Raw genomic sequence first — 19,495 nt, forward strand, 5'->3', positions numbered from 1 at the left:
GACACACCAGATTTTATTAGGAGACGGCTATGGGATCTTCTAGCTTCTATATTCCGTGATTTCAAAACGTAGTTGCGTAAGCGCTGAAATGCTTTCAATCGGGGAATCCAAATGGGGTCATTGACCTCTTCCAACCAAACGTCTGATGAGACATGCACAACTGTCTGTCCGTCTATCTGTCTGTCTATCTATCTATCTATCTATCTATCTATCTATCTATCTATCTATCTATATATCTATCTGTCTATCTATCTGTCTATCTGTCTGTCTATCTGTCTATCTATCTATCTATCTATCTATCTATCTATCTATCTATCTATCTATCTATCTGTCTGTCTGTCTGTCTGTCTGTCTATCTATCTATTTCTATACAGATGATAGTATATATACACACACACATACGTCTTTACACTGTGTGTATAAAGAGTTGACTGCATGTATATATATATGTATACATTTGAGATAATTTTATGTTATTGTCGGGCATCTCATGGCCACAGCATCTCGACAGCCGTTCTTTTTATGTCGGTGGCATTGTCTCCGAAGCACATGTAAACTGGGGCGCCTTACGTGTAAATACTCCTCACTGCATATGTCTGAATACCAGGAGTTGCTGCAGTGGCTGCTACAGGTTGTTGTCGGCACTGTTACCATTATTTTCTCTATCGCCGCCGTCTCGCTAACATCAAACACCATTGCCGCTGGCAATGCCTTCTTCCCACGGCGCACATATACCGAGATCTGTATATACATACACATACATACATACATGTACACACACACACACATATATATATCAAAGCAACGTGCAGGCATATATAGGCAAATACGATATAAACAGACACTCGTATATACACTCACTCTTTCGGTCATACACGCCAATAAGTCTTAGGCACACAAACATAAGCATGTATGGGCAAGTACGCCATAAATTCAGACATACACATCATCAGAGGTGGCTCAGACATCTCTCAACAGAAGCACGCACACGCACGTACATAAAGGCATGTACTGGCGACAGACTGACAGCTCCCTGGATGCAGGCTAGACACGCTGTATTTACAGACATATGCAATGTAGAGGCAGTAAATGCACAGCCTCAGACATGGCACACACGCGCGCACACACACCTCTCTGCTAGCAGACTAGATACGCACACACATACACACCGTGGCATGCCGAGTTTAGACAAATACGCAGATAAAAAGCATAGACCGACACATTGACATACAATTACATATCCATATACATAACACATATTTACACCTACATATATACACTTACACATATATATACACTTACACACATATATATATATATATATATGTACATAGACCAACGTACGTTTATACACATAATACATTATGCGTTCACGTATATTAATAGTTGTGTATATAAATAGAGACACCTCGATTGATATAGATATACGTACATTCGTGTAGTAGCATATAGAGTTAGACATGTATGTATGGCACAGGCAAGCATACACATTTTAGTACATACACCAAGTAAGCTTGGCCAAACGGACACGCGCATATCCTGACATGCTGACGTACACATAAGGACAAGAGACATACACGAATCAAACGGAATCTCATCGAGGTCGTTCGACCTGCTAGAAATAGCAGTTACATCTAAATTTACCTTGTATTACATACTACCGTCTTCAAGGAAAGGAAAGAAAAGAAAAATCATTGAGTTACGTAATACTAGATTTGCAATTATGCCTGAAAAAATAAGTGACGGTCACGGCTAGAAAGCCTTTGCTGATATGTCTGCTCTACCAAGACTGGTCTGGGGCCATCAACAAGAAAAACATTACAATGACATACATACTACACATATACATACAGAGACTCATACACAAACATGGATGTACGCGCATACATATATATACGCTGACAAGAGACACTAAATGACATCCACACACCACACACCACACACACATATATATATATATATATATATATATATATTATATATTATATATATATATATATATATATATGTATGTATACATACACACACACAAATTCACACATGGACAATGAGTTAAATACATTACGGATGTCGGCTCAGACGTGTATATACGACACACACACACATAGACATTGAATGACATCCACACACTCACATGCATACAAGCACACACACTCGCATGGACACTTCAACACTTACACGAAAACAGACGTCGACTCACACATACACCACACGCACATATAGACAGACAGACACTCAATGACGTACACACATACTTACACACACACACACACTGACATCCATACACATGCATCGCATATCCATATATACATTCATATAAATATGCCTGTATACATACCTATATATATATATATATTATATATATATATATATATATATATATATATATATATTTATTTATTTGTGTATATATATATATATATTTGTATGTATACACAGCTACTGTGCCTGATGTCCACACACACACACACACACACACACATACATACATACATACATACACACTCACACAGTTATCATCCCGGATCCGTTGTCTATGTTAATGGATGGATTTCCCTTTCGCTCTTATTACATCTGTGTACATGTGTCTGTTCGTTTCATGTCTCCTCTCCAGTCTCTTCTAGTCCACTTCACATTCATACACACACACGAATATATATATATATATACATACATGCTTATTATATACATCCATACTGTGTATTGTCGTAATCATAATTGCAATGCATAATATCTATCAATGCAATTGTTACGTACAAACACTTTATCTAGTTAACTACGCGCGTTCACACACACACACACTGATGTATATATATATATATACACATGTATGTATGTATGTCTGTATGATGTATGTATGTATGTATGTATGTGCATGCATATGTTTGTGTATATAGACATATATCCTTTTCTACACCGCACTTGTAATCAAGTCTAGTCAATGTACATTTACACCGTTTATTTTATATACAAAAATAAACAGATTTATTACATTTATGTGACAACAAAAAATCTGTGAGCCCCCAGCCCGCACACAGACACTCACTCACACACACACACACACACACACCAATATACATATACTTGCCAATACAGCATACACATACATACATACACAGAGTAACGTTTACGACAAATGAAATTCGTAGAAGTTCACGCACATTACACACATACACACACACATATACAGCGTGTGCGCGTGTGTGTGTGTGCTATTATGATTACGACTGTACATATGGATGTATAAGCATTCCGTTACATATAAATGTGTGTACTCATGTATATATATATATATATATATATATATATATATATATATATACACACGCACACATACAAACATCCATATACACGCAACAGAAATCCACCGTTTCGTATAGAACACACACAGGTACGAAGACACACACACACACATACTAGCATTTGTTAGCGCCCACTGACTGCAACTGCATGTATGTATATATGTGTGTGTGTGTGTTTAGTATGTATATATGTATAATCTGTCTAGCTGCGCACTGTCAGTCTGTACGCATTGTATATATAATAATAATAATATACATATATATATATATATATATATATATATGTCTGTATATGTGTCTGCTGTGTATGTCCGTCCCAGTTCCCTTGATCCGTCCTCCTCCTCCTCTCTCTTTCTCCCTCCTTCTCTCCCTTCCTCTCGGTTTTCTCCTTCTCTGTCTTCTCTCACTCACTCACTCACTCTCTCTCTCTTTTTCCCTGTCGTTCTCTATCTCTCTCTCTCTCTCTCTCCTGCCGTGGCTGCCGCCGCCGTCGTCGTCGCCTTCTGCTGCTGCTGTTACCATCGCCCTCCCTAGTCTTACCCACCTGTATGTCTAGAACCTTGTATACATGTCAGCCAGCCAGTCGGCCCGGTTGCTTGCTGAACATTTCCATGCAGGTTGAAGAATGAAATTAAGGGAGCAGCACGTAGGTGTTTATATATATATATATTCCATATCATACTTTTTTTTTTTTCTTCTTTCACTCATCCTATCCCTTTTTTTTTTTTCTTCTTCTTCTTCTTCTTCTCTCTTTCTCTCCTCTCCTCCCTCCTTCTTTCTATTTTTCTATTTCTTTCTCTTTTTTTTTCCACCAGTTTGTTTTTGTTTTTAATGTTACACTGTTTAATTTTTCTCTCATTCCTATGCATTGTGTTATCTCAGTGCAGTCTCAGAATTGGTTCGCCTAAATTGTCCGTCGGCCTGGCCTTATGTCTTGCTTTTGAATCAAAAAAGATTTCTCTGCTACTGCTCACAGCTCTTTCTCCTTGTCTGTCCTTTTTCATCTACGCTACTTTTTTCTCTCTTTCTCTCCTCATGAATCTCCCTCTCTCTCTGTATACGCACACATGTTTGTGTGTGTATATATATATATACACACACACAAACACATACATATTATATACACTGTGATCTCTCCCTATATATATATCTCTCTTGCTATTTATCCATCTATCTCTCTCTGTCTGATAACTGGGGAATGAAATTACTCGAAATATCCCACAGGAGCATCGCACTTATAGGGTACTATTTATATTACATGAATATTGTATGCTTTGATCGATATTCGAACCTGTTGTCTCTTGGAATATGTGTGTCTACTCTGCTATAATGTAACCACCAGTCAGTATGTGTGTGTGTATGTATGTGTACAAGCATGTCAGGTCGTCTAGTGGCACCATTACCATTTTTTGGTGGGAAGGTGGAGGGGAGAAGTGTACATTCCAGTCTTAAATACTAACACAATCCACCAACGCATAAAGACATACTACAACTAACAAGGTATGTTATATATGTGTATACGGCAATAGAATCCGACTCCAGTCGATGTGAATGTATTTATATATACATGTGTGTGTGTGTACCAATGGCTGATAATGTCTATACTCATGCATGTATATGTGTGTCTGTGTGTGTGTGTATACGTACTTTGTAGTGATTCAAAAAGAAAAAGTAAAAAGAATAATAGTGTGTTAGGTTCAGTTCTCTTCTTTACCGACTTCAGCATAGGTCGGTTGGGTTTTTTTCTAGTTAGTGTGGTGCTAATAAACCACCTACACGTCTGTAGTAATATGTGTGCAGATTTATGTTCCTTATGCATTCCTTGATAAACTGTCTGCTCCGGAACGTCTATCTATGTCGCATACGTTCTGAAGATAATTAATTCTACCTTTCTTTCTTTCACTCCTTTTAAAGTATCCTACACAATCATCTTTCATTCAGTGATCTATCTATCTATCTATCTATCTATCTATCTATCTATCTAATCGTTAATGAAAGAAGACGTTTTGCAAAATAGTTTGTTTATTTGCTTTTATTCTATAATTACTTGTCTGATAAAGAGTTTTAAGCGAATTCTGCTAGTGTCTGACGACTGCTGGCTGTATGGATCAGTCTGTATAGTGAAGTACCAGTTCATACTGCTTGTTTTAGTTGATTTAGTACGCCGTTAGCTTGATGCTCGCTGCAAGAAATCATCTCCATGTATAGAGCATGTGTTACGATGGAAGCGGTGTATGTTGTTTCATATCTCTCCTTACACACAAATCATCAAATGAAATTATGTTTTAGTAAAAAGAATAAACAAAACAAAATAAAATGTTTACATATGAAGACTTGGCCTAGTTTTAACCTGTTGACGTTATTATAAATCGGATAAAATGATAGTGATTTAAAAGCTTCTTATAAATAAGATCCAGTCTTAATTGGCAATTTATGTGCTGATTTCCTTGTTTTGATTGAAGAATTTCTTAATGTAATTTTAGAATTATTCTGTCCCGAAACTTCCTTTACAACAACACAAATACATTCGAGTTTACTTATATTAACAGACTAATTTGTGTTATCCAACTTTTTTTTTTTTTTTTTCCTTATTTCATTTTAATATCCCATGTCGTCGAGAATTCATCGGTTACATTTATTGTTTATTTTACTTTTTAATTGCTGTAATGTGTTTGAAATGTATAGTTCGTTTGTCATTTCAAGGCCGTACATTTAACACATACACACACATTCGTAAAACCTGTTGCTTGTAAAACTTTTTATCACCAAATACTTTTATAAAAAAAAAAAAAAAGCTTTTCTGTCTTTCCCATCTTTTAACCTGTCTATATATGCAGTTTTATTATGCAACTATTATCTGCAAGTGCAAAATAGTTGTTTGAAGGCTATATAGCCAAGGCTAAGTTTTTGTAGTGGTTGTTTTAATTATCAACTTTGTGTAGTTTGGGTTTTGTTCCATATGGACTGTGTCCTATTTCTCCTTAAACCTGCGTAAAAAATAAATTGTAATCCTGTTTTCATCTTGAGATTTTGTAACCAATATCCATGGTGGTCTATGTTACACATTCCTGTTGTTCCACAAGTTCTACTAACATAGTGTTTCACCTAAAATGTGCATCGATTTTGGTATATGTATGAATTAGTAGACCTAGAAAACGTTTGAGATCATTTTGTGTCCTGTTTTACCTCAGTAAAACTGTTTATTCAGGTTTCTTATAAAGTTTTCTCAATTTGTTCCTCCATATAACCTCACCTCGTATCAAATGTATGATTAGGTAAAAAGATCTGAAAGTATGTTATAAGTAAAAAAAAAGAATCCCCGAAATTCAGGACTATTGAGATGGCTAGATAAGGCGGTTTACAGTTTGGAGTTTTCTTACATCACTTGCCTATTAGATCATTGACAATTAAAAGCAGGTGGGAAAGTTGAAAAAGTCTAAACCTAACGTTTTTCTCACATGTCCATTATATTATACCTAGTATTGCATGAAAACAATAGTTGTTTTATCTATTACATTACGATGTATTTACTGCTTGAGAGACCGATATTGTTACTATTTTTATATGTTGAAAGCTCGTATTGAATAAACAAAAGGCCGTTGACCTGGCTTTCCAGACGTTCTGAAAGAAGGTTAACATCTTAGAGTCTAATGTTTAAGGAACTGAATTTTCGTCTAATCTAATCACCCCACAACACATTTTAAATGAAGCCCTTTTTAAAAATCCCCGCACCTTCCAGAAAGTGAACTTTACCTTTAAAATGTAAAATAAAATTATATCATGTCTGTCTATTTTCATAAACCTTGGATTCACAGTTTGCAAAAGGACAGCAATCCATTGTCGTATCTTGTCCCTTCACTTCTCGTGGCACCGTAATAAACCTTCGTACTTCTCTGTTCATTTGATCATTTAATTGACTCCGTGATCATTCAGCTTAATTATCTTATTAATAATATTCAAAACCTGCGTAAGTTTATACCGATTTCTTCAACTGACATTTTCTTTGTGTTATTTTGTTTTATATTTTAACTTTTTATACCCTTTGGCAGTGATGACTCTAAACTTCGTTCGTTTCCCCCTAAATCATTAAAATGTTTCTGTTAGATTACTCTACCGAAGCCCTTTGTACATCTACATTTACACCTATGTCTGTCTTTGCAATTATTATTTTCATTTACGCCATACACTATATAATCAAGACGTGATTGCATAAACAACTTCGCGCTAGATGGAACTTCTGAAATAATTGTTTTTAATTGTTGAAGGAAGGTGGATTTAGTTGATACTACTTGACTGGTAATTCATTTTATCGACACCGAGGGCTTTAAGACAAATTTTCCTCGGCCTGATTGGAACTCAGAACATAAAGTATTTGAAGAAAATACCACGAGGTATTTTGTCTGACGCTCTAACGACTCTACCATGTCCACCAACCTAAATGATTGCTTCTAATTTAGGCACGAAGCCAGCAGTTTTTCGTGGGAGGAGGCTCTTCAATTAAATCGATCCAGTGTTTGACTGGTTCCTTATTTTATCGACCCCGGCGGGATTTGAACCCAGAAGTTGTGAAATAGTAACACCGGTATCCGTATAACGAAATAAAATTACATATAGGGAAAGTATTTCAAAATTCTCTTATTTAAAGCTTTCCAGATCCCTGAAGAATTATGTTTTTATACACTGTAAGATCCTCAAACATTTCTATCATACCCTACAATCCTCACTGTTCCTTTAGCTTCCTCTTAACTAGAAAGTATTTTACCTATTCATTAATTTAGTAAAATGTCGCTCCGTTACCTATTATTATAAATTATTGTGGCCATCACTTGCAAAAAATTTTGGGATTTCTGTGTAGGATATCATAGTTTCTCTCTACATATCTTGTAAACCTTCTTGCAGTCGTAATCCCTTTTTACCAGTTCTAATTTCAATAAATTAAAAACTTCCTCCTCTCTTCATGTATTTTTTTCTGTAACAACCAACACATCTGTCCTATGATATACTTGGCTATCCATTGTTTTATAGCAGATCTAAAATTATATTCTCCCTACATTCTGCGACACGGCATATATTGCTCGTTTTTTTTATCTTCAACCAAAAATGTATGTACACATGTGTGTGTGTGTGTATATATATATATTTATATATGTATATGTATATATGGCTGTGTATACAGGTATATATTTGTATACATGTATATATATACATACATATATATATATACTTAATTAAGAGAATAAGGTGTACATATATATATATATATTATATATATATATATATATCATACGTTAATGAAACTTTGCAAACTGCTACTCTGAGTTTACAGTTTGGGAAGTTTGACCGTAAGTTTTATTTTATGATTCTACTTCACTGTATTGAGTCCTTTTTTCATTGGATTATTATATATATATATATACACACACACACACATGAACGTACATATATACATATATATATACACATATATACAGATACATATATATATATAAACATATACGTATATGTGTATACACACATATATATACATATGTATATACATATATATACACATACATATATATACACACACATGTATATATGTATGTATATATACATATATATACATATATAATATATATATATATATATATACATACATATATATACATACATATATATACATATACATTCATATATATATACATACATGTATTTATACATAGTTATATTATATGTATTTATGTATACATACATATACAATGTCTATATACATATATATATATATACATACATACACGCATACATATATATATATATTTATATACATATACACACATGTCTATATACATATATCTACATACATATATACACACATACATATATATATACATACATATATTATATATATATATATACCCATACATATAAATGTATATACATACACACACACCTATATATGTGTGTGTTTAGGGAAAATTTCAATACAGCATGAAATGCTACCTGCGCTGTGTTTGATGTCTTTCCAATACCTTTGATGTGATGTCATATGTATATATATATATATATATATATATATATATATATATATATACACACACACACACATGAACGTACATATATACATATATATACATATATATATACACATATATACAGATACATATATATATATAAACATATACGTATATGTGTATACACACATATATATACATATGTATATACATATATATACACATACATATATATACACACACATGTATATATGTATGTATATATACATATATATACATATATATATATATATATATATATATATATACATATATATACATACATATATATATATACATATACATTCATATATATATACATACATGTATTTATACATAGTTATATATATATGTATTTATGTATACATACATATACAATGTCTATATACATATATATATATATACATACATACACGCATACATATATATTTATATACATATACACACATGTCTATATACATATATCTACATACATATATACACACATACATATATATATACATACATATATATATATATATATATATACCCATACATATAAATGTATATACATACACACACACCTATATATGTGTGTGTTTAGGGAAAATTTCAATACAGCATGAAATGCTACCTGCGCTGTGTTTGATGTCTTTCCAATACCTTTGATGTGATGTCATATGTATATATATATATATATATATATATAATATATATATATATATATAAACACACACTTAATGTTAAGGCTGTTGTTTATGTAATTTAGCCTAAAACAATGTACTGTTTCCATATGCTCATTGTCAAGTGTCTGCATCTTTCTGCATTTACTGTCTTTTTGCTAATTGCATCGGCCTTTATTAGAGCTTAACTTCATAATTTTTAAAACTACATAGAGCTGAATGTTAACAAACTACCATGAGACGCGTCTATGTAAATATATATGTATATATATGTGTGTTTATGTGTTTATATATATATATATATATATATATTATATATATATATATCATATGTGTGTGAGTATATATACGTACATACATGCGTGCATATATAGTTTTTTTTTCAAATACTATTTTAAATCCACACATGCCAATGTGCTCGAATGAAAAGCAAATGGGAAAGCGAGATGAAATTTTAAAAAGTGGGTGGAGGGGAATGGTCATTTTCTTAGAACATTTGCCGAGAATATTTTAAAATAATCAATAACTGTTGCTTTGACTACCGGCTTTCCACTTATAATACACACTGAACAGTATTTTTACTATTTCAAGCCTTCTTGGGAATTTGCAGTTTATTCCCAGCCTTATCTACTTCTGTTCCATCCTAATCTTCTTCACATCATGAAATCAAATGTACACGCTGACAGGTTTTCCATACTCTTTTTTTTTTTTTCGTTTTTTTTTTGTCTTTATATCTTTTTTGCTGCTTCTTATTATTATTTCTTTGTTGATTCTTGCATCTGGTGCCTTTTTCTTTGTTTCTTGTGAGTACTCATTCCTTCCCTCCACACACACACACACACACCACCCATCCCTTTTTTTTCTTTTATTCATTATCTGTCTGTGTTTGTGCCTTCTTTGTATTCTGTCATCGCCTTCTCGCTACACCCCATCCTCACCCACCCACTACATCTCTCTCCTCCACGTCGCTCTTACCCGATCTAAAAGTCTTTCATTATAGCATGTACCTATAATACTAAGCCGACTCAGTTATAGCAATACTAATACAACTGCTTCCATGTGTGTGTGTGTGTGTGTGTATGTATGTATATATGGCTAAATGACTATGTCTTTGAGTCTATACTGGTTCTTCCCTTGTCTTTTTTTTTTTTTCCTTTCCTTGCTTTAACTTCGTGTTGATTGACTTGCCACTAATAAAACATAGAGTACCGGCTGTCGTTAAATATCCTTAAAATGACAATAACATTCCAACACACACAACACAAGACTGACCACCACACCAACCTTTTACAACATAACTGGACAATGGAAGAGCTCTCTGTTGGCTAGCTCATTTGTACTTAGTTATCCGAGTGTTTGTTGCTTGTTAGTAGTTGGTTCTACCTGTCATGATGGTCTTCGACTTATGCAGTAGAAGTGTATGTACGGCATGATGTGAGGCTGCATGTGTTGGAGAAGCGAGACGAAGGCGCAATCCTCTTAACTTACTTCACTTGTTTTTCTTCTACACACACACACACACACACATACATACACATATATAGATAGGCGTATATAGACTTTTTTTTTTTTTGTTACACGCATACATCTTATTGCTTCGGTCTTTATATAATTATTACTGTTGTTATTATTTTATCTGCTATTGTGCTTTTGTGTATATGTATTTCATTCACATGGTACCGATTGTAAAACTTGTGCCTACCATTGAACAAATGCTATACTACTACTACTACTACTACCACTGCTGCTGCTGTTGTTGTTTTTCTTCTTTTTCATTGTCTGTCTGTGACTGTCTGAAACATACACGCACTCATTCACATGCAGACATTGTCCCCACACACACACATACACAGCGCTGGGCCACTGCTGAAAGTAATAATAACTAGTGATACAAGCAAGCAACTGGTGTGTTAGACAGATGGACATCTCAAGTCTGTTTAGATATCATTAGCATTACCAGTCTATAATAATGTTATTGCGTGATCCATTCACATTTTGCTTTATTGATATTAACACTGTTTTCTCTTCCGGGGACATAGAAACCAGTCAGTTTTTTTTTTTTTTTTTTTCATTTTGTAATTGTCATTTTTTGAATTTAAAAAAAAAAATTATTTTACAGACTTTGAAAGGAAGCAAAAATATAAATTGGCATAAACTATTTGATGTTTTTCTATAATTCTTAACTTTCAAGAATTTGTTATATAATTTTGGAACATATTTAGTGCATGCTGTCTTATTTATATACTTCTGTCTTGGAATAATTTAATTTTGACTATTAAAAATGTCTTTTATAAACTGGATATTTTAGGTCACTCCATAGAACTTATTCAATAATAATTCTGATGATTATGTAAAATGGTCATCTGTAAGCTTACCACTGCTTCAATTTATGTTGCAGCTGTCCAAGTTGACTGTTAGCTTTATCAGGTGATGATTTGATGGTTCATATTCCATGAACAACACTATGATATAATCGACAGAAAACAACACTTTAAATAACTCTTGCTAGATGAGGCTCCTTAAAGATATTAGAAGACAGCAGGTTAGGGTTAGGCCTTCTTTAGTGTATCTTTGTCTGACTAAAATCTTACAGCAATATCTTGCCCCAACAGCAATCCAGTGGCTTACATCAGAGGTTCTCAGACAATACCAGTCTTTCTGCAAAATAAAAACTAACTAAATAAATAAAAATACATAGGTGCAGGCATGGTTGGTTGCGTGGTAAGAAGCTGGCAGAATTGTTAGCATGCCGGGCGGAACGGTTAGTGGTATTTCATCTGCCGCTACGTTCTGAGTTCAAATTCCGCAGAGATCGACTTTGCTTTTCAGCCTTTTGGGGTCGATTTAATAAGTACCAGTTACGCACTGCGGTGGATATAATCGACTTAATCCGTGTGTCTGTCCTTGTTTGTCCCCTCTGTGTTTAGCCCCTTGTGGGTAGTAAAGAAATAGGTATTTCATCTGCCGCTACGTTCTGAGTTCAAATTTTGCTGAGGTCGACTTTGCTTTTCATCCTTTCGGGGTCAATTAGATAAGTACCAGTTACACACAGGGGTCGATATAATCGACTTAATCCGTTTGTCTGTCCTTGTTTGTCCCCTCTGTGTGTAGCCCCTTGTGGGTAGTAAAAAAAATAAGAAGCTTCTGTGTGTGTGTTTGTGTCTTGGAAATTGGTGTTGGTGTGCTTGCACCCCATGACTTAGCAGTTTGGCAAAAGAGATTGGTGGAATAAGTACCAGGCTTCAAAGAAAGAGAAAATAAGTAACGTGGTCTATTCATTCAACTAAAAATTCTTCATGGCACTGCCCCGGCATGGCCACAGTCTAATGACAGAAACCAGTAAGAAATTATAGAAAAAGATACAAGATTAATGGAACTAGTTTTATCTCCTCTCTTTGTTAACGAGAAGACAAACTAGAGCTTAGATTCATTAACCAAATTTGATGGTATGTAAGACCCACTTTCTTTCCAAGAAACTGTCTCGAGAAATCAACTTGGTCCTATTTGGGAAGTTTGGGCTTATATTACTTTACTTCAATGCTCCAAAAACAACTTCTTACCTGCATGTGCGTTGCTGAAATTGGGGTGCATCTAATACCCCTGTGCTGTCTTTTATGCCATCGAATATTGTCATTCTTCTTTCTTTCACCATGATGTTGGACAGGTTTAAAAAGTTTAAAGCCATCTTCATTTTTACAAACATGGCTATTTCTCTACCCCCTTTTTTTTTTTTTCAATTTTCCTTGACTACTTCCAGTAAGGGCTTGCACTACAGCCCTACTTATGAGAAGCACTGTTATGGGACAAAACAGCAGTGTTTCCTTTAATTCCGTTTTCGGTCTGCCACCCGTTTGTTCAATGATAACTTCATATTATCAACATCTATCTTAATTCTAATTTTTAAAGTGATGAATATCAGAAAACCATATACATTTTCATTGATGTTTTCTTATGTTGTTTTTATTATTTTTTTATTTATTTCATTTTGCAATCGACATTCTTTAAGTTTTTTTCTATTAGGAATGAAATCTCAACAAGCTGCTCCCCCACCCTTTCCCCCACCTCCATCTTCCATCACCCACCTTATTTTAGAATTTTAGAATGAGTGCAGTGTTTGTCTAAGTAATCTTGATATCTTTAAAATATGTTATCAAGTCCAAAGATGTCTTTCACTATATTGTGTTTCTTAGAATCATGCTTTCCCTAAGTTATAAAGAAAATACTTTCCTTATATTTCCTAATATATTTTTTTTTACATTTGTTTCCTTTTTCTTTTTTTTACACTGGGATTTGTCTGTTAAAATTCTACTTAAAAAAAAAATCTTTCTTAAACTCTCTTAAGCATCATATCAGCTTTTAAATTTATGTTGAGTGTCTATGAAATTCTCATTTTTGCCTTTATCTATTCATCATTCCATTTCTAACCATTAATATTTAAAGCCATTTCTTTTCCTCACCTTTCAACTCCCCTCACCTCTATCTTTTCAACCACTTGCATTCCAAACTGCTTTTGAATTGTATTCCAGAGAATTTTCTTCAATGCTAATTTTAGTGTGTTGTAAAAATTGCAAAGTAATATGAATGGTGTAAGGAGGATGGTTTATAAGTGATAAGGTTTACTTTGAAAGGGACATGGAACTTGATTTATTTATTTTTTCTAATCGTTTATATTCTTCTCCCAAACCATTTCCTCAATGTTTTTCTTTTTAACTCAATCAATATCTGCATTGATATATATATATATATGTGTGTATGTATACATACATACATACATATATATATATATATATATATATATATATATATATATATATATATATATACATACATGTATGTACAAGTGTGACTTACAAACGGGGAAAGTGAACTCAGTACATGGAGCAGAGTATGTATAATATTTCTTATTAACTGAGAGTTTCATGCTAAAGCACTTCAAACTATATATATATAATGATGATGAAATATGTTTACATGTGTATAGTATTTTTGTACATATTTGTGTATATATGTATATAAGTGTGTATCTATTGTATATGTGTATATATATATATATATATATATGTGTAAATGCATGTACATATGTGTAGGTATATATGTGCATATGCATGTGAATATGTGTCTATATACATGTGTATATATGTATATCTATCTGTGTGTGTATGATTATATGCGTATGTATGTATATGTGTGTGTACAAATATGTAAATGGATCTGAACATTATTGAAGACTGTAGCTAAAAATGCTCTGACTTCCATGTGACGTAAGATTTTTCTCCTTTAATCTTATTTTTAATATTTATTTTTAATTTTGATAAAGTGTGTCAAAATTTTGTTAGATCAGAAACTTTAATATCCAGATTGTTGACATTACACACACACACACACACACAATATATATTTAGTGTGTTTGTGTTGTGTATGGCCATACATATTTATATTTGTAAGTGTGTATGTGTGTGTGTGTGTGAATATATAATCTCTTTTAGTCATTGCTAAACATGGAATCGATCTTCTATCGTATCTAGGATAGAGAATTGATAAAAATCTAAAGTGTATGCGTGACTGAATTTAGTTACTTGCTTTTGATATTCCAAGTTCAAACTGAGTTTACGGTACATCTATTCCAGGTAGCTGAAATGTGTATTAAGCGAGAACCAGTAATATACTTTGGTCTACTAAAATAATGCATTCCTTGCAAAATCAGTCCCTTTTATTTTGGTTAGATGAAAAAAATCTCTTCTTTTCCTTTTTTTTTTTTGTTAGTGTAAGTCTTAATCTGCTGACTGGCAGACTTGTTTGCATGCCGGACAAAATGCTTAGCATCCCTTTTTCTGGTTCTTTACATTCTGAGTTCAAATTCTGCCAAGGCCAACTTTGTCTTTCATCTTTTTCTGGATCAATGAAATAAGTACCAATTGAACAATGGGGTCAATGTAATCAACTAAGTACCCCTCCCCTCAAAATTTCATCCTTGTGGTTGTAGTTATAAAGGGTTATTTATCTTAAGTCTAATCAATAGATTTGTTTGATTTCATTTGTATTGATTGGTAGTCGGTGGATAATAAATATTTCTGTTGTATTTTGTCCGGGGAATTGGAAATTGTTTTATCCATGTCTTCTTTTATTCTCTTATCTTTTGCTTGTTTTAGTCATTAGACTGTGGCCATGCTAGGGCACAGCCTTGAAGAACTTTTAGTCGAACAAATCAACCTGAGTACTTATTTGTTTTTAAGCCTGGTACTTATTCTATCGGACTCCTTTGCCAAACTGCTTAAGTTACAGGGATGTAAGCACACCAACATTGGTTGTCAAGCAGTGGGTGGGGGTGGGGGACAAAGACACTCAGACACACACATAGATAAATATATGCATACATAAATGATGGGCTTCTTCTAGTGTCTGTTTAACAAATCCATTCACAAGGCTTTGATCAACCTGAGGTTATAGTAAAAGACAAGGTGCCATGCAGTGAGTGGGACAGAATCTGGAAACATGTGGCTGGGAAGCAAATTTCTTACCACACAGCCACAGAGGTTTAAAAGATGTAACTAAAGTAAATTTACTTTGAAAGTCAAATTTAGATTTGTAACACACCTTACTGAGCGCCTGCCTTCCTCTTGACACACTTCTTGTATCATTATTAAATACTAGCAGTATCACCCGGCATTGCTCGGGTTTGTTTCGACCCTTTAGAATTGGAAGTTTTGAAAAGTAAAAATTTTGCATTATGTAGCTTGTTATTCTCTTTAAGTGAGCATTTTTCTGGTTGAAATACACCGCAAAATGGTGACACAGCAGTCAAAAAATTGCTTTTTCATAGAAAAAAGGGATTTTCATAGAAAAAAAGCACATTTTTGATGTAAATAATTTTTGGTGTAAACATGGTCCGATTTGAATTTTTTTCTTCTATGGAAGGAAGAGCAAGCCTTCTTCTATCATACACTCAATTTTGGTCAACTTGCGCCGCAGGGTATCGGAGGAGATAGTGTTAGTTGAAGGCTACCAAACCAACTATACAGAGACAACTTCAGCTTTATATATAGAGAGATTTGACAAACAGTCTCCAATATAGTTATTAAGCTGATATTCATTTAGACTTGCAAACTCTTACCCTCATAAAAATTTCTTTTTCTGGGCAAGTGGGGTCTTTAGAGATTTTACAAGGAAATTGTCTCTTGGTTGAGAATGGCTTTATCATTATAGTACTAGTTCCGGTTTATGGTTAAGAAGTTTGTTGTGCCAACAACATGGTTGTAGGTTCAGTCTTACTGCAAGGCACTTTGGATAAGTGTCTTCAGCTTTGGTCCTGAGCCAACCAAAGAGCTGTAATTGGATTTAGTAGACAGAAACTGAAAGAAGCCCATTCTAAGAATGTATGTATATATACTTCTGGTCACTTCAGCAATGTTACTACATCGGTGCTGTTGTCAATTTCTTTTCATTCTGTGTCTTTCCCCTTTCTTACTTCCAATGAAGAGCTATGCTTGAAATGTCAGAGACCCTCTCTTTTTATTGACCATCAAACTAATACATTCCTTGTGCTTGTTTTCTTGTTGTCTGTTATTGTTAATTTCATTGTTCATTTATTTGAATTGACTATATATATATATATATATATGAATGTATGTATATATGTACATATGTATGTAAGAATGTATGGACATATGTTTGTATATATATATGTTTGTGTGTATTTGCCTATATGTGTGTGTGTATCTATTATTTTCTTGCCTTGACATCAATGATGTCTGGTCAGTGGGGAAATATTACCTTATTAGAGAAACAGGTGAGGGTTGGGGACAGGGAGGGCATCCGACCATGGAAAAAATCCACCTAAAAAAATTTTGCCTGACCCATGTGAGCAAGGAAAAGTGGCTGTTTAACCTATGATGATGATGATGATGTCATAAAAGTAATTAAGTTAATATTGTTTTAGACTTGCAACTCTTGACCTAGTAGAAATATCTACTCTCTGTGTGTATGTGTGTGTGTGTGTGTGTGTGCAGGTAGGGGATGGTGGTGGTGATGAAATTTTGGGATTCTGCAAGGGAGTTGTTTCTAGGTTGTAAAATGTTTTATCATTATTCTCATTGTTTTCACTAGATTTATTTTTCCTTAATGTTGATTTTTTTTGTTTTTTAAGGATGTAGATGCTAAAATTAATGCAAGGTTGTTTAATGTTATGCAATAAATTATGATGTAGACAAGACTACTATTTTTGTTATACGTGGAACTGGGGGAAATCGCATTGAAGTGAGGTGAGGAACTAAGAAGTAAGGGAATATGGCCAAAAAAAAAAAGAAAAATTGTGGAGAGTCAGTGTTTTACACCTCTCATTGCGGTTCTGTAACACTGGCAGACGTGTATACAATGTAAACAGTCGTACATATACGCAGGTGTGTTGGTTGAACGAAATTACTAATGATGAAATATATGTGGGTGAATATCAAAGTAGGTTATGAGTGTGTGCATAGTTATACACATACACACACACACACACACAGACTTGTAGTAAGGGGAAATGAAGTCATAGAAAATCTAATTACGAGCACAGTCTTTTGTTTCTTCAGAGTTTATTGTCTCTATGTATCTGATCCATTTTTTTTAAAACTGTGTTGAATTTGTGAAGGGTACGGAGTCGTTATGTAGTCTCTGGACTTGCTAGAAATAATTGCAAAATCTCACCCGAATCACTCCCTACCATCAAAGGAGAAGAAAAAAAAAAAGAAAAAGGCATGGCTGTGTGGTAAGAAGCTTGCTTCCCAACCACATGGTTCTAGGTTCAGTCCCACTATGTGAGACATTGGGGCAAGTGTCTTTTAATATAGCCTTGGGCCAATCAAAGCACTAAGAGTGGATTTGGTTGAAGGAAATTAAAAGAAGTCCATCCTATATATGCGTGTGTCTGTGTCTGTCCACCACCACTGCTTGACAAACAATGTTGGTGTGTTTATGTCTACATAACTTTGCAGTTTGACAAACGAGACTAACAGAATTAGTACCAGGCGTAAGAAGAATAAGTACTAAGTACTGGGGGTCAATCCATTCAACAAAGTATTCTTCAAGGCAGTGCCCCAACATGGTCGCGGTCTAATGACAGGAACAAGTAAAAGATAGAAGATAAAATGAAAATAAAAGGCACATATTTTCATGTAATCCAAAATTCAGTGTACCTGAAAAATAAGATGGGATGGTCATAATCAGAATGGCTTTGCTTGTAATTGTTTTTCTCATCTCGATCTGGGGCTAAAAAAACAACCCTTCAGATGTACTTTATGGTCAGTGAGTGTGTGTGTGTATATTTTTCTATTTTTAATATGTATGTATAAGGGTGTGCATATACTCTGGCTTCTCTGCACTGCAGAATGTTAGGTGAGCTGGATTTAGAGTTGTTTGAAAGATGTTGATATATTTTTGGATACAATAGCCTGTATGTAGATTGACATACTTCTGGGAAGTCGTTTTATTATGACTTTCTAGAGAAGATAAACCCTAACATTAA

General features: G+C 33.8%; 1 protein-coding gene across 1 annotated transcript in view; it reads left to right on the forward strand.

The window, feature by feature from the left end:
- Positions 1-3,786: 3,786 nt before the first annotated feature.
- The window catches only part of LOC115215583 (zinc finger protein 836), a 243,528-nt gene continuing 227,819 nt past the window's right edge, over positions 3,787-19,495 (forward strand). The window contains exon 1 of the mRNA XM_029784788.2: positions 3,787-3,948. The gene's annotated coding sequence lies outside the window, so the exon portion shown is untranslated. The remainder of the gene's footprint in view (positions 3,949-19,495) is intronic.

The sequence above is a fragment of the Octopus sinensis genome, linkage group LG9 (assembly GCF_006345805.1).
Source record: "Octopus sinensis linkage group LG9, ASM634580v1, whole genome shotgun sequence".
NCBI lineage: Eukaryota > Metazoa > Mollusca > Cephalopoda > Octopoda > Octopodidae > Octopus > Octopus sinensis.